The sequence below is a fragment of the Pinus tabuliformis genome, chromosome 4_1 (assembly GCF_031772625.1).
Source record: "Pinus tabuliformis cultivar Carrire ecotype Pingquan chromosome 4_1, CPIR1, whole genome shotgun sequence".
Taxonomy (NCBI): domain Eukaryota; kingdom Viridiplantae; phylum Streptophyta; class Pinopsida; order Pinales; family Pinaceae; genus Pinus; species Pinus tabuliformis.
Window position 1 is genome coordinate 734,830,015 of NC_142303.1, and position 26,654 is coordinate 734,856,668.

The 26,654-nt window shown below is 37.6% G+C and overlaps 2 pseudogenes; both read right to left on the reverse strand.

Moving 5' to 3' along the window:
- Nucleotides 1-538: 538 nt before the first annotated feature.
- On the reverse strand, nt 539-3,455 carry LOC149178239 (phosphate transporter PHO1-3-like; annotated as a pseudogene).
- Nucleotides 3,348-4,514, reverse strand: LOC149178240 (phosphate transporter PHO1 homolog 1 pseudogene; annotated as a pseudogene).
- Nucleotides 4,515-26,654: the final 22,140 nt, after the last annotated feature.

Sequence of the window (26,654 nt, forward strand, 5' to 3'; positions counted from 1 at the left end):
GAAAGCACGATGGAAGCCAGTAATATCCCATCCTTGCTTAAGGTGTAAGTTAACTTTTTGGAAGGGTCTTATCTTGTAAAAACATTTTGCTTTGCGATAGGTCACTGTACAAGTTGGACAAAAGGCAGAGACTGCATTATCTCTTTTCTACCCTTGGTACCTTCTTTGCTTCATGTTTATCATATTTTGATTTTTGAATATCAAATGGATCCTCCGAACTGCGGCGGCGTCATCCATTGCTGCTCTTTTGGTTCAGTAACGCCGAGTGTGAGATTAAAAAAAACCCTTCATATAAATTCTCGTACAAACACTTCGCATCTCGAAATGAATTCTGGGCACATGAATGAATTTTGTAGCTTTGCGTCCCAACCGTCTATAGTTTCCAGGAATTTTTATTGCCACGCTTTCCTCAAACTTATGGTTATGAAAAACAAGCTCATGAACTGATTTTGTGGACGTCCAAGGCGTAGTAAAGAAGATCTGCAAAGGCATACTGCTTGGGGCTGTTTAAGAATGCCCTATAGCTAGCAAATCCACGTTAAGTCTGAGCTGGGGGAATTTCGTGCAATTTCAGGCCTTTGGGCTGTATGTGCCGCGCGGCATACCCAATGCGCCGCACGTCACCAGTGCACCGCGCCCATGCAAAAAATGCACTGTGGAGGAGCGCCCAATGCGCTGCGCGGCCCATGTGCGTTGCGCCAGTCATCCTATCCGCCACACCCAGTCTTCAACAAATAGTTCCGACTTTAACCTACAAATTTCGCCCTCCCACATTTGCAATCGACTTGTTTGATGTTTTCTTGAATGGGCATGCTATTTGAATGGTGACAAATAATTATAAAAAGTCATGGTGAAAAATATTTATAATGTTTCTCAAGCATTACACATCCTGCTTCACCCAAAGTCACAGGTACAAACTTAAGGCAAGGCAATCTCAGAGCCATACCAAGAAGTATGCATCTCTGTCCAGGTCTATTCTACAATTGCCCAAACATATAGCAGAAGCGTGACAACAATATGCAGTATTTCACCTCTCTGGCTGAGGAAACTTTGTCGAGCACACAACATAATCTGTCATTGTAGGCAGTTCATCTTCTCTCTTTCTTTTAGCATCTACTAAGATTGGCAACTCTCTTCTTGTAGCACTTCTGTATCAACAATAATGTATGTGCAGTGCTGGCTGTTTAATCTTTATGGTTCTCTCATCAATGCGGCCATAATACCTTGAAATTCTAAGCATGAACAAATCTAGAACAGGTTCCTTATTTACATGTCCTTGGATCTAACGACAACCATCAAATATTTAATCTCAACTGCTGCAAGCCCTCAACTCTGGACATTATGACTTCGCTATCAGCTAGTGGTGGTAGCAAATCTTCTTGGAACTAGTCCCCAGAATGATAAATAACTCAACTCTTCTATTGTTTGGCGAAAAACAACATATTCGACCCTCTTGCAGGCTGATTAGACTCCTCCCCTTGGCACTGTCATAACAAAATTGGATTTGGAAACTATAGTGCAAGATTCTTATGCAAATAGAACAAATTATACTACAGATGTGTTTTAACTTCCATTCTGATTTTGGCTTGAAATGCTGACTTTTTCTTGGTTAATTTTCTGCAGGAATAGGAGCTGCTAAACCTAGCAAGATGGGCAGTGCTGCCTGAAGAGCTGTAAAACCTTATCAACCATGTATTGAACGAACTTAATAATTTCTTCTTTAAAACAGAGTTTTGAAGAAGAACTGTTCTTCAGCATTATTAATAATGTGGATCTTGAAGTGAAACCTTATTGAATCTCTCTTTGGCCTATAGGCGTTAGTGAACACTTCTGGAGACAAAACCCTGGACTCAAGGATTAAGATGATCCTTTTTGACCAAACTGGTATTTGATGGCTGCACATGACGAGATATGAACCTTGGTGAATTTGACTCTGACAAAAGACTGACAAGACTAAGTCTAACATTGGCTCCAATTGGGATGGCAGTTGTCGCTCCATGGAGGTGCCAAGAACATCAGATCTCTGGGAGAGCTAGATAGTGCCTTCGTCCATTGGGCTATGGAGTCCATTATTCCGACAAACCAACACGACTCAATTTATTGACTGAAACTTGACTGAAACTGACTCAATGCAAACTGACATGACTGAAAAACTTGACTCTAACAAACTAACTCAAAAAGGCAAAGACCTGGACTTAAAACTTAAAGCTGGGTGGCAGTACATGGCCACTCGTGTTTCTTACAAGATAATATATCCTCAAACTATATCAAAATGCCAATGCAACCAATCAAGAAGATGGCTTCTTGACTGATTCTTCCTATCAGATCTGTTGGTCAACAATACAAACTAATCACTAGGCATCCAAAAACATAGTTGACCATGATCTCCTTCATCACTGAACATTGAAATAAACACTTTCACAGCTGACTGCAACAGATTGGCCATTGGATCCTAAAAAACATGAAGATTTACCTCTTGCTGAAAGAACAAGGTGTCCTTTTCACCTGCTTCTGATCTTTCTTCAAAATGTACTTCAATAAAAAACTGCTCCTGGTCCCCAAAAAATTCTGAACAAATAGATGAGCAGATATCTTCTTGGAAAAAAAAATTAGCACATGAAACATATGAAGAAGAATCTGAATGGAAAACCTGAATGCTTTGATCTTCTCCATACATCTGCTTCCATACTATATGATTGGTGAAGGACTTCTGGTGCTACATAATATGCACTGCCTACAATATCGTTCAGTCTTTCATCTCTGGTTTTAAATCACGATGCAACACACCCTGAAGGTGACAAAAGGCAACTACGCTCAAAATCTACACAACAATACCCTTGGCATCTTCCTCTGAGAACCTTCCACAGCTGGACAATATTCTATCCAACAATTCCCCACCTTCACAGAATTCCATGATAATGTAGACATTGTTGTCATCCTCGCATACTGCATAGCTCGCCAGTAGTAGGGAAGAAACGAGACAACGTATAGTAAGTCTGTGGAATTTTTATTATCTGTTCAACTATGAGAGTTCTAGTTCCCTTTATAACTTCCACTAGCGTAATAACATGTTACATATTCCAACTGCTTTAGCAGCGGAACTTGACTAGTTAGTTGATCAACCGTGAAAAAAAAAAATCCACCATCACCACCTTATAGAAGGGCGATAGGACAATGTTACATAGAACTCGAAGGAAATTAAATCTTGTTGACCTATAAATAATGTTCAGTGGACATAGTAGGACTACCATGGAGGCCAATAACAAGAGACCAGGAATAGTATCAACTTGAACAGAGAAAACCCCTTTTTCTCTCAGGGCCAGCTGGGCAACCATACAACCCGCTACTATTGTCATAAAATTTGTACAAATCAAAAATACATCCTGGTATTTAAGCTCTCTTTCTCGCGAAAATTCGAAGATGAATATATAGTTGATTTGATGCCTTCTCCACATGACTATATTACATCTCTACAAGAATATGTGCAAATTGATCAAGCTGAAAACTTGGTAACTAGTTGTCATGTTACGCAAAAGGTATCGTTTAGCTAAATGGGCCATGATTATGTACCCTATAGACAGAGCTAAGAAGCATCCCGTGAAAACCCCAATAAAGAATGTTATTGTATGGGACACTTTCGATTGTTTTGGCTTGAGATATGTCATTGCCTTTCGGCAGTCATCAGCTGCGAGATATTGAACAAACAGTTCCTCAATCTCATCGGACAGTTTTACCACCTTGTTCGAGGTGTTGAAGTATGACCTCTCGACCAACTTGAAATAAATAGGTAAAATTTGCTGCTGCCCTGTTACCTTGTCAAATTTCTTCAAGATCTTCTCAAATGCTAGCATGTTCAACGATCTGTAAGTATTGAGGAAACCTAGCCCACGATATAGCTCCACTAAAGCTCCGCGGATCAATTTTTCGGCACGGTGAAGATTCTTCTTGTTAAGCATAAATCGATTGCCTTTCGGCATGTCTTTGTTCTGCTGGTTCATCAAATCGTCCCACAGAACATGCGTGAGTTCCGAGAACGTCCTGGTAGGTGTGGTGAGGGGAATGTCCATTCTCATGCTTTGATCGTGTGAGCTAAAACTGCGACTTCTAGGGTTAGACTTGATCTTGCTCAGGTGTTTATCGTTGTTTTTCTTGGATCTTATTCCATCCATAGACCGTCTCCTGGGTGATTCAACCAATCGTGCGACGTTATTCTCAAAACCAATGATACCTTCCTCCTCTAGTTGCGTCGTTTCCTGCTTGTCCTCAAGATCACCATCCTCTGCAGGCTCACGAATGCTATCATCTTTGCAGTCATCCGTTGAAGCGACAGAATGCGTGGAATTATTCTCACTTTCACTGCCCTGAGATGATTTTTTCTCCTTTGGTTCTGTGAGAGAAGCTTTCAAACCCTTCAAAATTCCCAGCTGTTCCTTCAACGCATCCCCTCTTTCAAGGAACTCCTTTTCTTTAGTTCTATAGAACTGATTCACCTTATTCAACTGGGTGTCTAGCATAAAAAAGAACACCTACGCTACATCCCACTGGTCGAATAATCGCACAACCTCCACTAACCAGCTAATTCCCCCACTCAACTTGGCATGTCATTCCCATTTCTCTCCAGAAATTCCAAAGTGCCACCACTCACATTGCCACGCCGATGATTTAAATATTTACATTTTCAATCACGACAAAATATTTCATAAATCTAACACCCTTTTGATTTTTTATATATAAAAACCAATCTCGCCATTAGTATTTCCCGTTCATTAGATTTAGTCTCTTAAATATATATATATATATATATATATATATATATATATATATATATATATATATATATATATATATTATATATATATATATATATATATATATATATATATATATATATATATATATATATATATATATTTTGGAAAATTTATCAACAATGTCAGTGAATAACTCATGATATTACGAGAGCAGACTGACAATATTCACAGCATATGGGGGCCTTGAAAATAAGGAAGGAATGAGAATGCACTTTTGATCCAGCCATAAAGCCTAGACTAAACCGACAACGTGAAGAAAGCATGACGGAAACCAGTGATATCCCATCCTTGCTTAAGGTGTAAGTTAATTTTTTGGAAGGGTCTTATCTTGTAAAAACATTTTGCTTTGCGATAGGTCACTGTATAAGTTGGACAAAAGGTAGAGACTGCATTATCTCTTTTCTACCCTTGGTACCTTCTTTGCTTCATGTTTATCATATTTTGATCTTCGAATATCAAACGGATCCTCCGAACTACGGCGGCGTCATCCATTGCTGCTCTTTTGGTTCAGTAATGTCGAGTGTGAGATTAAACAAAACCCTTCATATAAATTCTCGTACAAACACTTCGCATCTCGGAATGAATTCTGGGCACATGAATGAATTCTGTAGCTTTGCGTCCCAACCGTCTATAGTTTCCAGGAATTTTTATTGCCACGGTTTCCTCAAACTTATGGTTATGAAAAACAAGCTCATGAATTGATTTTGTGGGCGTCCAAGGCGTAGTAAAGAAGATCTGCAAAGGCGCACTGCTTGGGGCTATTTAAGAATGCCCTATAGCTAGCAAATCCATGCTAAGTCTGAGCTGGGGGAATTTCGTGCAAATTCAGGCCTTTGGGCTGTATGCGCCACGCGTCACCAGTGCGCCATGGCTGTGCAAAAAATGCACTGTGGAGGAGCGCCCAATGCACCACGCGGCCCATGTGCGTCGCGCCAGTCATCCTATGCACCACGCCCAGTCTTCAACACACGGTTCTAGCTTTAACCTACAAATTTCACCCTCCCACATTTGCAATCGATTTGTTTGATGTTTTCTTGAATGCGCATGCTAATTGATTGGTGACAAATAATTATAAAAAGTCATGGTGAAAAATATTTATAATGTTTCTCAAGCATTACACATCCTGCTTCACCCAAAGTCAAAGGTACAAACTTAAGGCGAGGCAATCTCAGAGCCATACCAAGAAGTATACTTGCAAGAGATGGTGTCTCTGTCCAGGTCTATTCTACAATTGCCCGAACATATAGCAGAAGCATGACAACAATATGTAGTATTTCACCTCTCTGGCTGAGGAAACTTTGCTGAGCACACAACATAATCTGTCATTGTAAGCAGTTCATCTTCTCTCTTTCTTTCAACATCTACTAAGATTGGCAACTCTCTTCTTGTAGCACTTCTGTATCAACAATAATGTATGTGCAGTGCTGGCTGCTTAATCTTTATGGTTCTCTCATCAATGCGGCCATAATACCTTGAAATTCTGAGCATGAATAAATCTGGAACAGGTTCCTTATTTACATGTCCTTGGATCTGCAAACGACAACCATCATATATTTAATCTCAACTGCTGCAAGCCCTCAACTCTGGACATTATGACTTCGCTATCAGCTGGTGGTGGTAGCAAATCTTCTTGGAACTGGTCCCCAGAATGATAAATAACTCAACTCTCCTATTGTTTGGCGAAAAACAACATATTCGGCCCTCCTGTAGGCTGATTAGACTCCTCCCCTTGGCACTGTCATAACAAAATTGGATCTGGAAACTATAGTGCAAGATTCTTATGCAAATAGAACAAATTATACTACAGATGTGTTTTAACTTCCATTCTGATTTTGGCTTGAAATGATGACCTTTTCTTGGTTAATTTTCTGCATGGATAGGAGCTGCTAAACTTACCAAGATGGGCAGGGTTGCCTGAAGAGCTGTAAAACCTTATCAACCATGTATTGAATGAACTTAATAATTTCTTATTTAAAACAGAGTTTTGAAGAAGAACTGTCCTTCATCATTATTAATAATGTGGATCTTGAAGTGAAACCTTATTGAATCTCTCTTTGGCCTATAGGCGTTAGTGAACACTTCTGGAGACAAAACCCTGGACTCAAGGATTAAGATGACCCTTTTTGACCAAACTGGTATTTGATGACTGCACATGACAAGAAATGAACCTTGGTGAATTTGACTTTGATAGAAGACTGACAAGACTGAGTCTAACAAGACAGATAGGACTCTGGATCTCAGAGTGATACCATTACCAGAAGGATCACTATGCACACAGATAGATGAATAAAACACCCAGCTTGTACATATGAAGGATGTGGATGTCAACCTAGCCACGCTACTTATTCAGACCCTCCATGAACTAGATTAGGGGGTATTAGACAAGCTTATGGTCAAGGAGAAGCACGTGTTATTAGTCATCAGCGAAGTAGAGATGAAAAACGAGCAAAAATTTATAGAGAAGGCAAAGGCACTGAAGGAAAATGAAGAATTGGCTAGGCACAGCCAAAACTTGGAGGACACCATTATACAAGAATGTAATGTGCTGCCAGAACTTAATATTCCCAAAGATGCAACATCAGGAGTGAAGATTTGAAAGTTGTCTGTCATAGTTAGAGAATCAAAGGAGGAAATCAGTCGAGTCTAGTTTGACTTATAGATGCAGATCTCAAAGTTGTGATTGAAGTTACAACCAACCACTCTGCGAGAAGTCTAGGAGAAGTGCGAAGCAGGGATCAAAGAGGGAATGGAAACTTTGGATGCAATAGCCAAGGGCTGCATAGAAATATTTGAGCATGAAATGGAATTATCAATGACTCTGCAGGAGGACCCAACTCTGCATAAAATTCGCATGGATATCTATTATGAAACCAGCTCACAAAAAGATAGAAAAGATAGTTGAGCACCTTAGAATTCAGCCTCTTCGAGGGGGAAACCTTCTTTTACATTACACAAATGAACAATTCTTGGATGATTCAAATGACAAAACCTCCTTTCTATATATAGGAGTCTAAGGAATCACAATATAACCCAGCCGACCTAACAATAATAATATAAAGCCACAAAAATAACAATAGAGGGATTCTATGGGGCACAATAATAACAATATGGGGACAATAGGGGCACAACAATATTAATAAGGGATACAACTACAATAGTAATGGGGTAAACACTAGTATTATAAGGACCTAACATGACCCTCTCCTTCAAAAAAGTGTTGTCCTCAACGCTTGCGTAGTTATGGATGCTTCTGTATAAAATTCTCATCCTCCCATGTGGAATCTTCAACAGATAAGTTCTTCCACTTGATGAGATACTCTGAAATTGATCGATTTTGTAGCTGTCAAGTTCTTGTTTCTGTGACTGCTTCCGGTTCCAATATAATTTTTCCTTCCTTGTCAAGTTCTGGAAATATTGTTTGAACTGGGGGGTTGTTGCCTATAACCTTCTTTAAACATGAAACTTGGAAAACTGGGTGCACTTGAGAAGCTGCAGGAAGCTCCAATTTGTATGCCATAGTACCAATCTTTTGCAACACCTTGTATGGACCATAATACTTTGGTGATAATTTATTATCCTTCTTAGCTTGCTTGAGGGACATTGTTTATATGGTTGTAGCCGTAGGAATACCCAATCACCTACATCAAAACTTCTTTCACTGCGATGTTGATCTGCCTGTTGTTTCATTCTATTATGTGCCAACATGAGGTTATCCTTTAAGAGTTGGAGGACTTGTTGTTGATGTTCGATGTGATGTTCCACTGCTTGAACCTTAGAATTTTCTCTTAAATATGATGTGATGGATGGTGGTTGATATCCATAAAGTGCCATAAATGGTGTCATTTTTGTTGCTGTATGGAAGGAAGTGTTATACCACCATTCAGCCAGAGGCAACCATTTGACCCATTGTGTTTGTTTATTAGATAAAAAGCAACGAAGATATCCTTCCAAATGTTTGTTTACTATCTCAGTTTGCCCATTAGATTGAGGATGATAAGATGAGCTATGTGCTAACTGAGTACCAAGACAAGAAAATAATTTTGTCCAAAAACTTCCAGTGAAAATGGGATATCTGTCAATTACAATAATCTTTGGATTTCCATGTAGCTTTTGAATTGTTTCCATAAATGCAGGAGAAACTGTAATGACGTTAAATGGATGTGATAATGCACAAAAGTGTGCATACTTGGTAAGTCTGTCAACTACCACCATGATGACACTCTTTCCCTCAGACTTGGGTAAACCTATGATAAAATCCATTGAAACCTCCTCCCAATGTTGGCTTGGAATGGATAAAGGTTGTAATAGACCCGAGGTATGAATTGCTTCAACATTATTTTGTTGGAAAACCAAACATTCCGCCACAAAATTTTGAATATCTGATTTAAGGCCATCCCAAAAAAATTCCTTCTTAACCCTGTGGTAAGTTTTTAAAAATCCTGAGTGCCCTCCTAAGGGAGAAGTGTGCAATTCCATAAGAATCTTTTGTTTGAGTCGTGAATTCTTACAGAGGTATAAGTGATCTTTGTACCATAATGAATCATTTTGCTAGCTAAATGTATCAGATGTACTGGAATCTTATTGCAACTTTCGAATAAGTTCCCACACTTCTTCACCATTCTTCCATTCCTCCATTGCTTCATTTATCCAATCTGGTTGGATAATAGAAATGGCACACAACAATGCTTCCACATCCTTATCCTTTCTTGAGAGTGCATCTGCCACCACATTTTGCTTCCCTTTTCTGTAGATGATTTCAAAGTCATAACCCAACATCTTTGTGACCCACTTTTGTTGCTCTTCAAAGGATAATCTTTGTTCTAAAAATTATTTAAGGCTATCATGATCTGTTTTTACCTTGAAGTGTCTTCCCATTAGGTAGGGTCACCATTTCTTAAGTGCATGTAGTATTGCCAACATTTCCTTCTCATAAATAGCTTTGTGTAAAAACTTTCCCTTGATTGGACGACTTTCAAAAGTAATGGGTCTTTCATCTTGCATTAAAATAGCACCAATTCCATTTCCTAAAGCATCACATTCCACAATAAAGGTTTTTTTGAAGTCGGTGTAGCTCAGACTGGTGCTTGGCACATTGCCTCTTTAAGATGTCTGAAGGCCTTTGTTGCTTCTGGAGTCCATGAAAATGCATATTTCTTCAATAATGTTGTTAGAGGTGCTGCTATTCTCCCATAATTCTTAACAAACTTGTGATAATACCCAGTCAACCCGAGAAATCCTCGCAAATTCTCTATGGATGTGTGGATTTTCCATTCCTTAATGGCTTTAATTTTGCTAGGGTCTACCTTAACTCCTTCATGAGATACAATATGACCCAGATATTCCACCTGTTGTACTCGAAAGAAACATTTGGATCTTTTTGCATATAATTGTTTTTCCTCCAATAGTTGTAGCACCCTGTCAACATGTTCAACATGATCCTTCCAAGACTTGCTGTAGATTAGTATATCATCAAAAAATACTAACACAGATTTTCTAAGGAAGGCTTTGAAAATGGAATTCATCAAACCTTGAAATGTAGAAGGTGCATTGGTAAGGCCAAAAGGAATGACCAAATATTCATAATGACCCTCATGAGTTCTAAATGTTGTTTTCAGAATGTCTTAAGTCTTCATTCTGATTTGATGATATCCTGAATGAAGATCCAACTCGGTGAAGTAAATTGATCCATGCAATTCATCCAGTAATTCATCAATGACATGAATGGGAAACTTATCTTTAATAGTGAGCTTATTGAGCTCCCTATAATCCAGACACATGCGCCATGATCCATCCTTCTTGTGCACCAATAATACTAGAGCAGAGAAAGAACTTTGACTAGGTTGAATTATACCAGCCTCTAGCATTTCTGTAACCATACGTTCAATTTCACTCTTTTGGGCATATGGATATCTGTATGGCCTGATGTTTGGAGGAACACTTCCTAGAATCAGATGAATAGCATGATCATGACCACAAATAGGTGGGAGACCTTTGGGAGTCTCAAATACCTTGGAATTATTTTCCAAGACTTTTTGGAGATCTGGAGAAATAGATGATTCTGATGTGGAAACATCTAGCGAACATAATTGTGCTATTACACCTCTTTGTTCCTTTTTTTGAAGCTTTGTCATACCGTTAGAGCTAATTATCTTTCTTGGTTTCCCTGCAATACCCATTAATTCAACTTCCTTTCCTTCCGCAGAAAATTTCATGGAAAGTTATTGAAAATTAAAAGCTCTTGTACCCAAGGATTGTGCCCATTGGACTCCTAGTACAACATCAGCACCTCCCATTGGAATGAAAAGCATTGGGCTAGTCAACACATATTCTCCCATGGATAGCTTGATATTATGGCACTTTCCAGAGCAATTTATCATTCCTCCATTTGCAACCATCACTTGACACTCTGGTGCTGGATATAGGAAGCAATTCAATTCTTTTGCTATCTTACAATGAATAAAATTGTGGGTACTTCCTTAATCAATCAACACTATTACCTTTTTCTTCTTGATTTGTCCTTCTATCTTGATGGTTTGAGGAGCGGTAATTCTAGCTAATGCATTACAAGATATGGTCAGATTCATTTCATCTTTATCTAGGCTTTGTTCCTGGAGTATATCCTCTTCTTTTAACCTTTCTTGCTCCTTTTCTTCTTCCTCTTCACAATCTATGTAGAATAATTTCTTCTCAGCACACTTATGACCTTTACTGTATTTGCTATCACAACTGTAACAAAGCCCTTTTGCTCTTTTTTTCTTCCAATTGTTGTGGTGTCAACCTTATAGGTTGTGGAAGACTAGGGGCAGCAACACTTCCATCTTTATAGTTGTGAGTGGTATGCTTCCTGGTTGCCATAATTTTGCTTTCCATTTTTCTTGCTAACCTAAATGCCTTCTCTAATGAATCAGGTTCCCAAAGGCGAACATCATGTTGGATATTATCCTTTAAAGTCCCTATTGACAAATCAATCCTATGCTCCTCTAGAATATTTTTTACCCTTATGTTCAATTTTTGGAACTCCTCAATGTGCTCCATTATTGAACCCTTTTGTTTGAGACTTATCAATTGGCTAAAAAAAGTGTTTCTTTTTGTATCCTCGTAATGTGCTGTCAATTCTTCCATAAAAATTAGCCAAGTGATAATTTTCTTACGAGAGCAAAGCCATTGATACCATACAAACTGATTTAGTTCCAAATATAAAGTTGCAATATGTACCTTTTGTGTGTTTTGCACATTATTGAGATCGAAAAATTGCTCCATCTGTAATATCCATGTTGCGGGATCCTTGCCATCAAACTTCCTCATATCGATTTTTGGAATATAGTGGGTCTTTGATCCAACATTAGAGTCTATGAAATCATGATTAACATTTCTTTTGTTCTCATCATGAGTTTCCTTTACTACCCTTTCACCATTAGTAATCATTTCTTGTAGAAACTTTGTCAAATCTGTCCTCAAATCTGTCTTCAAATCTTCCATGGCTGTCTTCAAATCTTCCATTCCTGTCCTCAAATCTGTCTTCAAATCTATCTTCAAATCATCCATCTTAGCTTCCACATCATTCATCTTAGCTTCTACACCTTTCTTTAAACAATCCATCTTAGCTTCCACATCATTCATCTTAGCTTCTACACCTTTCTTTAAACAATCCATCTTAGCTTCTACATCTTTATTTAAACCATCCATCTTAGATTCTGTTACTTTTTGTGCAAGTGACACTTGTTGCACTTGGTCTCGTAATTTTGATATATCATGTTGCATTTCTTCCTCTTCTTCATGAGTCATGCTAGAGCTTTCAGGTTGCTTACTAGGTGTTTTAATTTGCTTTCCTCAGGGAATCAATTTTCGATAGTAATGATTTACTATGCCCTTTGAATTCCTTCAAACTAATTTTTCAAACCAAGCTTATGCAAAAATTTAAAAAAAAAACTACACACCTTTTTTTACATTGTAGGAGCTTGATATTGAATCTGATGTATCTCCATAATTTTGGATCATCCAGTTCTGAAATTACGATCTATGATAGCCCTCTGTGTCCTCTTTCCAATGCCACCAGTCTGATCCAAATTGGATTCTCCAGGAAAGATTTATGGCAAATCTCCCACAGTGACCTGATTATAGACTAGTTTAGTAGAGCAAACTTATACGACATGCCATGAGTCACTGTTTCGACCTTTGGCTCTGAAAAATATATACAAGAAACTACAGTCCGTCCTCTTTCTATACCTTCTGTCGAAATTTCAATCCGATGCTCAGAGAGAATGTTATGATGATTTTCCCCAGGTCACATATTTGGAATGTAATCCAGGAGTCTGCAAAAAGACAAACTTCCTCAGATCATATCTCTGCAAATATAGTGCAAAAATCTCTGAAATTTGGACCGGAGGTTTAGTGTGATTTGGTCTCAAATGGTTTTTCTTCTTAGCCTCTGAAATGTCGCAGAAAAAAAGTTATAACGAAAATGCCACGATGACCTGTTTGGAATAGCGAAACCCTAGAATCCAAAGCTCTGATACCAAATGTTATGAAACCAGCTCACAAAAAGATAGAAAAGATAGTTGAACGCCTTAGAATTCAGCCTCTTTGAGGGGGCAACCTCCTTTACATTACACAAATGAACAATTCTTGGATGATTCAAATGACAAAACCTCCTTTCCATATATAGGAGTTTAAGGAGTCACAATATAACCCAACCGACCTAACAATAATAATATGAAGCCACAAAAATAACAATAGAGGGATTCTATGGGGCACAGTAATAACAATATGGGGACAATAGGGGCACAACAATATTGATAAGGGATACAACTACAATAGTAACGGGGTAATCACTAGTATTATAGGGACCTAACAATATCCAAGAGAAGCAGTAGAAATTTGATGAACTCGGGGTGACTACGCACACTTTGGTCCCAGTTTATCACTTCATTCGATTGACAGAAGCAAAACAGTTGCAGACACAAATGGAGGAGCTGTAGAAAAAGGAGGCCATATTAAAGGCCAGGACAAAACCATGGACAAAGGAAGGAAGCCATATTACTCTATCGGTAGAAGAAAAGTTGAAGACAATCCAGCAAACACAAAGGACGATGGGCCTTTCAATGGAAGGTCCTACTATAGAAAAGCTAGTAGAGGAAGTACAACAGTCCATGGTGCAGGGCACTATTGATTTTTAGGTACTAGAGGTGGAGTTCCACAAACTCTAGGTGAAGATTGATGTGCCAGTCAAGTGACTCAAGGGCGAGTGACCCAATTTGTGTTGGGGGCCTGTTAGGATAGGATCTCTGGGGCCATTTTGTCAAGTTTTGATAAATTTTGTAATACCTTTTTGTAATGAATGTAAAGTCTCTACAAAATGTGGAAGTGAAGTGCAAAGCTAGTATGGGAAAAGGGGCTTTATTCCCTTAGGTGGGTAAGTGATAGAGAGTTTTTGAGACCTGCCCATGGTTCACGGACCATGGTATTGTAAAGAAACTGCTATATATAGATGAGTCATAACGAGTCTTAAGAAGTGTCTATTTGATGAGAATCATTCTAAGGGCAATGTGCGAAGGCAGGAAAGGTCAATTTCCTATACATAAGTGGAAGGGCAAGCCTCCTGCAGCTTAGTGCGTGGAGACCTAGGTAAGTCCATAGGTTGAGTGCGAGGGCTCTTGTAACTAAGTGTGTAGGGAAAAGAATTTTGTATATCAAAGATTATACTTAGAAAAAACTATTTTGAGCTGATTCGCATGCATCTGTGTCTTAATTATTACTTCTGCAAAGTTTATGTATCTTCACTATATTTTATGATTTGTATGAATTAATGCTTATTTACTACGCGAAACTAGTAGATATGTACTCTTTATGCATGTTAAGGATAATTAAGGACCTTTACGAATATTTGGAATTCATTTAGATAGATTTACAATAGTTGTCTATTTGGAAGGGTTAAAGGTGCACGAAGCTATATCTGAGCCTTAAGAACTTTGGAAATCCATCACACAAGCCTCTAGATGCATTAACCTGGTTCTGTCATCCCCCAATATTGTTTCAGGTGAGACTACAACCTGCACTATATGGGTTATTTCCCAAAGGGCTAGCAGTTACGATTTTGTTGGTTGACGCAGATAACGCTGAACTTGGGCCATGCCCCATCAAGCCAATAATGCACAAGTACACATGTTACCCAACCTAAAACTCCTTAAACACCCTGTGCTAATTTGTATGACTCTTTTGCATGTATTGTGCTACCTTTAGATTCTTCTTAATAACCTTCATTTTCTATTCCATTTCTTCCAACATTTCGGTCCAATCGATAGCATGTTCACTTATCACCCTAATTGATAGGAGTATTATGACTCCACCCATAAAGTGCCTCAAACAAACTCATCCTCAGTGACTCTTGATACCCATTGTTGTAAGCAAACTCAAATAATGTTAGATACTCTTCCCCTTTCCATTTTTGATGCATGACGTACATCCTCAATATATCCTCAAGAATCATGTTGACCCTCTCTGGTTCTCCATTTATCCGTAGATGATAAGTGTACTCTGCCTCTAAAAATACAAACAACTCCTTTGAAAACCTGGAAGTGAAATTAGCATCCTTGTGAGATACAATCTTCTTAGGAACACCATGCAGTCTCACTATCTCTAGGATGAAGACTTATGCTACCTCACTATATGAATTTGTTGACTTCACTCAAATGAAGTGATATACCTTTGTCAACCCTTCAATCACAACCATGATGGAATCATGCTGTATAGATTTCCTTGGAAAACCTATAATGAAGTCGATGGAAATAACTTCCCATATCCACTCTGGAATTAGAATTGGTTGCAATAAACCAACTGGATGCTTACATTATTCTTTTATTTGTTAAAAATCCAAAAATATCACAACAAATACTTCCACCTCTCTCTTCAATTTCGACCAATGACAAAACTTCTTAATATTTTTTAATGTCTTCTGATATCGCAGGTGGCCTGAATACAAATTGACATGAAATTCCCTCAAGATAATATTTTTCAGCTCAATGTTGTCTAGCACATAAATCTTGTCGCTAAATCTGAATAAACCATATGTCGTGAGATGATATTCTACATCATGTTCAAATGTACCATGTTGTTCTAACCTATGCTTAAGTTGATGCTACCTTTCATCCTATTATCCCGTCTACAAGATCTGATCCTATAATCTTTTCCCATATGAGCTCATAGTTTCTATGTGATTTACTTGCACTCTTCTGCTAAGAGCATCCACAACCTAGTTTTCTTTTCCCTTAATGTACACGATCTCGAAGTTAAACCAACTGAGCATGGCCAACCACCTAGCTTGCCTTGAATTCATATTCGGTTGGTAAAAAAAATATGTTATCCCACTATGACCACTCATCAGAATGAACCTCCTACTAAGAAGATAGTGTATCCACATATTAAATGTAGGCATGGGCACTACCAACTCAAGGTTATGCCTCACAAAGTTCTACTCATTCTCATTAAACTTCCTTAACATAAATCGTACTACTTGTCCTTCTTACATTAGATTCCACCAATTCCTCTCATGCAAGCATTTGTACATACCACAAACTCTTTATTTGGATTTGTAATCTTAAATACAGGAGCATTTGTAAGAAATTACCTAAACTGCTGAAGACTATCTTCACATTCCTATTTCCATTCAAATTTCGTTCCTTTTCTCTGCAAGGATGTAATAGGATAGACAATCTGTAAGAAGTTCCTAATGAACTTCTTGTAATAACTTGCTAACCCGATGTATGACCTGACCTCATCCACATTCTGAGGAGTTTGGTATTTTTCGAGCCCGCTACTATACCTTCCATGGAAACCACATGCCCCAAGTAATGAATGTTTGTCTAAAAAAAACTACATTTACTAATCTTAGCATAAAATTGATGCACTCTCAGCAACCTTAACAATGTTTCCAGATGTTCTGCATGATATTCCTTATTCTTAGAATATATCGGTATGTCATCAATGAATACTATCACAAATTTGTCTAGATAAGGATGCAACACACTATCCATCAAACACATGAAAGTAGCTGGAGCATTATTCAAATGAAAATGAACCACAACAAACTCATAATTCCCATACCTAGTCTCGAAAATAGTCTTGTAGATATCCTCTTCTTTTGATGTGTACATGATGATATCCAGATCTCCAATCAATCTTTGATAATACTAATGTTCCCTTCGATTGATCAAACAAGTCATCAATCCTTGGAAATGGCTACCTATTAGTGATCCTCACCTTGTACAACTGCCAATAGTCGATGCAAAACCTGAGAGTACCATCCTTCTTCTTCACAAACAATATGGGTGCACCCAAAGGTGACACGCTTGGCCTAATGTATTCATTTCAATCATTTCCTTCAAATGTAGCTTCAATTTCACTAACTTTGGAGTGCTCATCCTATATGGTTCTTCCGATCTTGGTGTTTCTCCTAGCATCAACTCAATAGAAAATTCCACTTCGCTATGAGGTGGTAACTTTGAAATATCTTCTCGAAATACATCCTAAAAATACTACAAAACTAGATAAATCTTCAAGACTTCAACATCCTCAATATCATTACCTTTGTCACTAGAAATATGAACTACAAATAATACACATCCTTTCTAGCTACTATGCTTTGCTGGCATAGCTATGACCATTCACATTGATGTAGGCTTCTTCTTACCCTACAAGATACTCTTTTCTCCATCATCATCCAAGCACTCAATAACCTTATCATAGAAATTAACCTTAGTCCTATGAATGTACAACCAATCTGTACACAACAACATACTATACGATCCCAAAAAAAGCACATTTAGAAGCGCTAATGTAGACATACTTTTAAACTTAAATGCACAAGATATTAACCAATGATCAACTCTTTTCTTAGTTCTTATAGAAAAATACACTAACCAAGAATCTACATGCACTTCTTAATTCAAGAAACACTTTTCCACCAAGTAAAGACTAATATAACTATAGTTAGATCGAGGGTCAATAAAAATAGAAACAATACGATGAAAAATCTTACCTTCTGTCTTGATAACAGGTTCCCAATGATCAGCCTACATACTATCCAAAGCTGCATAAATTCGAGGATTACTTTGTCCAACATCCCCAAATGTTTGTTCGTCCTACGCAGTATAAATCTGCGGTCTGCCACCTTGATTTTTTGGACATTCTATCCTACAATGATCCTTGCCACAAGTCCAACATTATAAAGGCCTCCTACCATCACCCTTGTTTTGCTCCATAGACTAAAATTCCTATCATGCGTCAACTGCATTGAACTTCTTATATGATGTTGCATTCGCATTGTCATTTTTATCCCAAGGTTTTCCTCTCTTCTTATCCCACTTTCTTTTATTCTTCTCATTACCTTTGCAATCCTACTTACAATTACTCCTGTGCTTTCATTGTTCATAATACTACTTCAACATCCTAATGGTTTACTCCAATGATCTAGTCTCATAAAATTTAATTCTATCTTTGAATGATACCATCAATCCATTGATGAATCTTTAAATATTTTGCTTTCTCATCCTTAAGATAAGGCACATGCCTAAAAAACTCCAAGAATATGCTAGTATACTCCTCATAGATCATATATTTTTTTTTCAACTCATAGAATTCCTTTTCCATGTCATTTTAGTATCATTCAGATAGATACTTCTTCCTGAAAAGTATCTCAAAATGACTCCAAGTGACCTCTTCTTCTTGAACGTCCCTACAATTCTTCACATATTCCCACCGAATGTCTACTTTTCCATTAATATTGAAAGTACTTATCATGGCTTTTATATTTTCTAAATAATCATGTAATCTAGAAAAATTATTAATCCCAGGCAACCAAGATTCTAGATCTTGTGATTTCTTCATTTCTCCATCAAATGTAGGAGGCTTTTCTTTCTTGAAATCCTATGGAATGTAATTCTTTTAACTTATCCTATACATATGGTGATGGTGATTATGATGTTGTCTCTCTGATCCAAAACTAGAATAGATCCTGCAGTGATTACCCCTCCTCTGAGTTGTATCCAAGAACCTACCATCTCTGAATGTATCATCCCTGTCAAACTTGTATCCTGATTGGCACCTGTTTCCATATGCGCCATTATTCCTTTCCTCCTATCCATCACTAATTCTAAGCAGTCACTATCTTTACAAATCTCATAGACTCGAAAGTATGACTGCATTAACCTCTAATTTCTTCTCTCATGCCCTAGAAATTCTTTCCTATGACTGAATGATCCTACCATTATCTTCCTTACAACTTTTAATCTCAGCTTTCAAGCTTCTCAATGTATATACTATGTTAGGGGAGTAATCATCATCATGTTGTTCATCTAATCTATAGGGATAATGGAGTGAACTTTAGTCCATCATTCTACTAGTCATCTTGATCTTTTAATTCCCGCAAACATAAAATGTCAGATAAACCAAATAGAAGCATAATTAACATACCTCAGTGAAGTTCATGGGAGGCTATCTCTTTTGCAAAATCAATCTGGATTAGCATAACATATGTATATATAATGAAATCAACAACATCAAGTTCTACATGACGACATTACTACAACAATGCCTATCAAAATGCATTCATAATGAACACATAGACAACTAACATGCATGCACGAAAAACACAATCCAGCCATCCAGTCCATTTGTTAAACCTAGCAGATCGGATACAAATATGTGGAATTAGATATCATCCAAAGAGAATGGAAACACTATTCGATGCCACCCTATAAACACCCCTCCCACATTTACCAAATTATGCATGTCTATTGAGGTAAACATGAGAGGGAGAGCTAATATTATCAGACTTGATGTCCTATATCCATTTAATAAAGTGGGGTAGACTAATAAAGACAAAATGATGGCCCACAAAGTCTGACAGGGGCTACAGGTCACTAAGAGGCTAAAAAACCACCCCAAGTGCCCAAACCCTAAGTTAGACATCTTTTCTAAACCCTGGGCCCAGAACCACACCAACAACAAGTTGTCCAAATGGTGGGAAACCCCTAACCGCATGCACAACATTGCATCGATGCGGTTGTAGCCTAATTTTTAGTTCAGTCAATGCGGTCAGAGATTCTGAGCCACCATTTCATGCTAGCCTCCAGACCACTACCTATAACTAAGTGAGACTCTCCAGAATGGTCAATAACATCAGGACAAAATATTTCATACAAAACTTGATCAAGGACTTGACCCAACCAGCCGTAACCATGACAGACATTTCATCAAACATATGGAAAGCATGTAATTTATAGGTCATTGATGCATATCTAAATATAGGGGTCTAAAACTTATCTAAGATTCACCAAGAACATTTAATTCCCTCTCATAATATCTATAATAACATATATTATCTCATGCATTATTCAATTGTTCATCAACTAATCAAAACGTATCAAGAGCCATAGCTACAACCTGTTATGGAACTATACTTATAACCAACATATAACTAGAATAATAAGCATGATAGAAAAATCATGAAAGTCACATAATAACAAGTACAATTACTCATAGAATACAATAGGAAAAGAGTTCTTATTAACATATGCAAAACTAACCTAGTCAGGGACTTCCACGTACCACCCAAGCATAGATTAGGCTAAACCAAATCTCTCTTTCAGCCAATCATCCTTGAACCATATTCCAAGCATGAATTTGGGATCTCATGGAATAAACCAAACAGAACCATACCAGGGTTTCCAGAGGTAAAATCATCTCAACCCTCAACTAGTGATTCCACCTCATAGTTTTGTGTCTTTAATACCAACTAGATCGGTCTCCACATAATTTTTTTAAGAAGAGATTTCAGCGTAAATCACATTCGGAAAACCTTTGTCGACACGTTTCGAACCAACTAGTGCGGTTCATCGTCAGGACAAGTTGAAGAAACAGATCCAGCTTAGCATGTTAAATAGTCTGAGCAGAGTCTCCAACAGCTAACTTGACCAATGGCTAATTTTGACTTTAGGACCAGGGTTATAAAAATTATTATAATTTAATGGAAATTAGTTAGATTAGGTAACCAATAAAAATATAAAAATATATAAAAAATAATTTAAATGGTGTTAATGGTAAGTTAAAAAGTTATGTTTGATAATTAAAAATTATAAGTTGTTTAATATTTAGATGGGAATTAGTTATATAAAGGACCTTTTCTTATAATATATGTATAAAATATATGCATATATATATATATATATATATATATATATATATATATATATATATATATATATATATATATATATATATATATATATAAAGTAATATTCATAAAAGTTAGTTAGAAATAATCAAAACATTGGAACGAGAAAATTAAGTTAACTTAACCCAAAATAATAATAATAATAATAATAATAATAATAATAATATATACAGTTTAATTAAAAAGTAGAAGGTTGTAAAAGGTACTAATATCGAAGAAAAAATAAATAAATAAATAAATTATAAAAATTCATATAAAAAAAAAATAAATAAAAAATAAATAAATAAATAACGAGAAAATATTAAAAAAAAAAATGAAATAAGAAATAAAAAATAATACAAATAAAAATAAATAAATCAAGCAAGCGACACATTCTAAAAAGAAGAAGGACAAGAACAGGATCAAAAGAAAACTATAGAGCCAAAAGGAGAAACCCTAGGAGGAAGGAAAGACACGGCTCCAAGGAAAAAGAACTGCGAAAATAAGGGAAACAACGAAAGCTAGAAAAAGCAAGACTAGGAAGAAAGGGAAGGGATCCAGTAGCTACTGATCTTCCAGCCATCATCTCTATTGAGATTTTTCGGCCTTCCTTCAATTTCAATAGCTTCCCTGAATTTACGGTGATGGAACTGCGCAACCTTGGCAATAACCTTGGCCTCCTCAATACACACTTTATGCTTGGTCTTTTCCGCATGCTCTGCTAACGCTGAAGACTTGGTTCTCCCATGTTTTAGGTCAGCTGCATGTTAGTTGATCCTTTGATGGATGGAGTGCCCTATTTCCCCGATATAGGGGGTCCCACAAGAACAAGAGATCAAGTAAACACCCTTCATGTCTTTCGGGTCAATGGGATCTTTCACTGATCGGAGGGATTTTCGAATAGTGTTGAGCGGCCTAAAGGTTGAGGGAATATCATACTTCTTAAGAATCCGAGCAATCTTGTCCATGGTTCCCTATACATAGGGAAGACGGACCCTTAGTCGGCGCTCTTTAGGTTCTTTTTTGCTTAACGAGTTTTTAGAGGCTTTAAGGAAACCCTTCTGACCTAGGCGCCTATTATAGGCATTCTCCACAAAGACATTAAGGAGATGGGATTTCTTCTTATCAAAGCTCTCCCTATCAGAAATCCTCAGGGCACGAGTAGCGAGGGTGTTAAGAACACCCAACTTTTGAGCAGGGAAATGATGGGAATCAGCATGAAGATACTGCTCAGTATGTGTTTTCTTCCAGAACACTGAGTGGTAGAGAGAACCATCCTTATTCTTCGATATAAGAATATCCAAGAAAGGGAGGCAACCATTGACCTCTTTTTCCATAGTGAACTTAATGGTAGAGGACTGACAGTTAAGGTGATTGAAGAAGAGATCCAACTCCTCTTGGCCATGGGACTAGATGACATTAGTGTCATCTACATACCTTTTCCACAGCTTGGGAAGGAGACGAGCCGAGGCTAAAGGTTTGGTTTCGAAATCTTCCATAAAAAGATTTGCAAGAATAGGGGATAGGGGTGAACCCATGGAAACACCACAGGTCTGTTCAAGTCTAGGACTCTATGAACTAGTAAGTCAACTCACAAGCTTCCAGGGGTCTATAGCATTTGTCCAACCCAACTCCAAGACTAGAAACTGAACCCACCAATGGTTCTAGAGAATTTGTCCAACCTTGGCTCCAGGACTAGTAACTCAATCCAAGTTTTTTTAGGGCTTCCACTCTGTTTCTTATAACCCACACCCATAAGGAATTATGAGCACTAACCAGAAAAAAATCAAATGGAAAAAAAAAGCCCACAACATCATGGTTATCTAGGAAATGGCAAGGCAAGGCTAAATTCACTATCAATCTAGGAAATCCTGTATGCCAATGAAATATCATAACCAAATAATCACATGCATATCCCATGCATCCATAAATCAATAAGGAGATCATACATGCAACATGTTACCTACAAAGCAATCCCACTGTAGTTTATGATCCTGATATCCCCTGAATATTTCTCGTTATCACCTTTCCTTCTTTATTTGAATCCAATGTATGATAGAGTGATCTAAGAAATATGCATGAATGCTTTAAGTGTGCAAGAGTATAAGATCGTGAGAGAATGATGGAAAGAGAAATTGGGGGTTAACCAAAATCCCTTTTCCTTTACAAATCAATCCCGAGGCTTGTGTGTTATGACCCACAAAGCCTATCGGAAGTGGTTATGAGGCTATAAGCCTTTGTAATCGGACCATAACACTTATTGGGGCTTTCTTTACACTATCAGGAGCCCATATGCTATCGAAAGCATTCTTGAGGCTTTTAAGCCTTAAAACCATGGCTACACATTTACCAGTATTCCCTTTAACAATCCACAAACATATATCTTAATGCAATACAGAGGAAATAATGTGGCCAAACACATAAGCCGGATCTGAAATACGATTAACCTGACTATATAATTTGTTGGGTCCAAACTCCATAACCTTTTTGCTACACTGAGCTCTACCCTCTCCAAAACTCCGACTACCCAATCATCGATTGGTTTATTGGTCACATCGCCACATCACTCACCGGCCATCGGCATTCCATTGCACCACCACTATCTCTTGGACTCCCAGATTCACATTAGCGATTTGATCGTAACCCTCAATCCTGGTCTAATCTGAGGGTTGTCGTTTAATCGAAATTCGTAATCTCATTATCGTTTCTCTCCATTCCGATATCGTTTCAATGATTTCGTCGGTGCGATATGAGCTCTCTGCTCCTCTACAATTTGATCCAGGTCGTTGATCTAACAAATCTAACGGATGTTGTGTATCATTTCTCCAACCTCCTCTTGGACTTAATATCTTTCAATTGATGGATTTTTACGCCTTTCTCAGGCTTTCCTCTATCATATTCCGTCAACACACAACACAACAATTATATATATATATATAGATATATATATATATAACATAATTGAACAGGAACATACTACATAGACACGCAAGAAACCCACAAACACATATTGATTATACATAGCACAGTTACAATTCTAAGGCATTTCAGCCTTACCACGAGTTCTCCTCTCGACTACATTTCAAAACTCTATTTACACCAATTCTATCTATATCACTCTGCCTCCTATATTGAACACGTAGGTTCATCACACATATATTTATATGGAAACATTGGATCGGATAACTGTGAAGGATCCAATCACATCCTTTTCTTCAATCACTCAACTAAAGCCCTAAAGCTCGCTACATGCATACATATGTGGTAGATAAAGTCTTCTAGAGACTTATTTCTTCCATCAATTAAGCTCATTTTTAAATAGAATTTTCCCTATTTTCTCGATGGTCCACATTTTCCTCTTCGCTCTCCTTTGGATTTCTCCTTTTGACTAAGGGTGCTGAATGCTCCTACATTAGACTCCCGAGGCACAAAATTTTATGACCTCCTGGTCATATGCTTCTCCTTCTCCTTAGCAATTCTACCCATTGATACTTCACTTCTTCAGTGGAACTACCTTCATGGTCTTCTATGAGCTACAACCAAGCCTCTGCAGTAATAGTATCCTTCTACTACATGATACCTCACCAAGCTCTTCTCATTCAGTCTTTTGGCATCCTTCTGGTTCTCTTCTCTGGAACCAATTGAGCACACCTTGCTCTAGGTTTATGGCAATCTTCTCACTTTTAGCTCTCATTCTCTGTGTGACAGTAAGACCATAACTCTCCATACTTTAAACCATTGTATCTCCTTCTCCTCTGCTTGCACTCTTCATCCTTCTTCTCACAGGAAAACTTTCCCTGCTTTAATACCAAATGATGGAAAGTGAAATTGGGGGTTAACCAAAATCACTTTTCCTTTAAAAATTGATCATGAGGCCTATGGGTTATGGCCCACAAAGCCTATCGGAAGCGGTTGTGAGGCTATAAGCCTTTGTAATCGGATCACAACACTTATCAAAGCTTTCTTTACAGTATCGGGATCCCATACACTATCAAAAGCATTCTTGAGGCTTTTAGGCCTTAAAACCATGGCTACACATTTACTGGGATTCCCTTTAATAATCCGAAAACATATATCCTAATGCAATACACAATAAATAATGTGGTTGAACACATAAGCCGAATCTGAAATACCATTAACCTGACTACATAAATCATTGGGTCGGCACTCCATAACCTTTTCACTACACTGAGCTCTGCCTTCTCTCAAACTCTGACTACCTGATCACTGATTGGTCTATCAGCGACATCGCCACATCGCTCATCTCCGATTGGTGTTCCATCGCACCACCACTATCTCTTGAACTCCCCGATTACGATTAGCGATTTGATCGCAACCCTCGATCGTGGTCTGTTCCGATGGTTATCGTTCAATTGAAATTCTTGATCAAATCATTATTTCGCTTAGTTCTGATATCGTTTTAATGATTCTACTGATGCGATATGAGCTCTCTGCTCCTTTGCAATTTGATCTAGGTTGTTGATCTAATAGATTTAACGGAACAGGTGTATCATTTCTCCAGTGTCCTCTTGGACTTAATATCTTTCATTTGATGGATTTTTACGCCTTTCTCAGGCTTTCCTCTATCATATTCCATCAACACACAACACAATAGTTATATATATAATAGAATTGAATGGGAACATACTACACAGACATGCAGGAAACCCACAAACACATTTATTATACATAGCACAATTACAATTCTAAGGCATTTCAGCCTTAGCACAGATTCTCCTCTCGACTACATTTCAACACTCTGTTTACACTAACTCTATCTATATCACTCTGCCTCATATAGTGATCGCGCAAGTTCATTACACATATATTTCTATGGAAACATTGGATCAGATCACTGTGAAGGATCCAATCACATCCTTTCCTTGAATCACTCAACTAAAGCCCTAAAGCTTGCTACATGCATACATATGCGGCAGATAAAGTCTTCTAGAGACTTATCGCTTCCATCAATTAAGCTTTGTTTTAAACAAAATTGTCCCTATTTTCTCGGTGGTCCACGTCTTCTTCTTTGCTTTGCTTTCGATTCCTCCTTTTGACTAAGGGTGCTGGATGCTCCTGCATTAGAGAATAGAAGAGAACTTCAATCTAAAACTGAAAAATGTTGTGAATTTATGCTTAGAGGCATTTTTATCGTTAGGGCCTCTATTTTCCTCATTTTCCTTCATTTTTCTTTCAGTTTTCCTCCCCTACAAACCAATGAACCTTCATCTCCCTTTTTTCTTATTTTATATTATTTCATAAACAAAATTCCAATTATTGGCACTTTTCCTTTACCAATGCCTCTGCCAATTTCCATAGCCGTTAACTAATCATTAGTGATACGCCATCACAATGTTTTTCCCAAAACTCTGCTTCGAATACGTGTCCCATGACATTGGTCTTATTTTTTTATTTACAAGGGAAAATCAACTAGGGGCTTTTACATATACGAAGTATTACCAGAGCACTTCTTCATGGTCATATTCTAGATGATATACGAGATCGATCCTCCATGCATGACCGATTAGTTGGAGGATTCATTACATGATATCACATATTATTTTGTTGTGTGTTGTAGCAGCTAAAACCATCCTCCAAAAGTTTTCCTTAGCTTCATTTTGATTCCTCCCTACCAA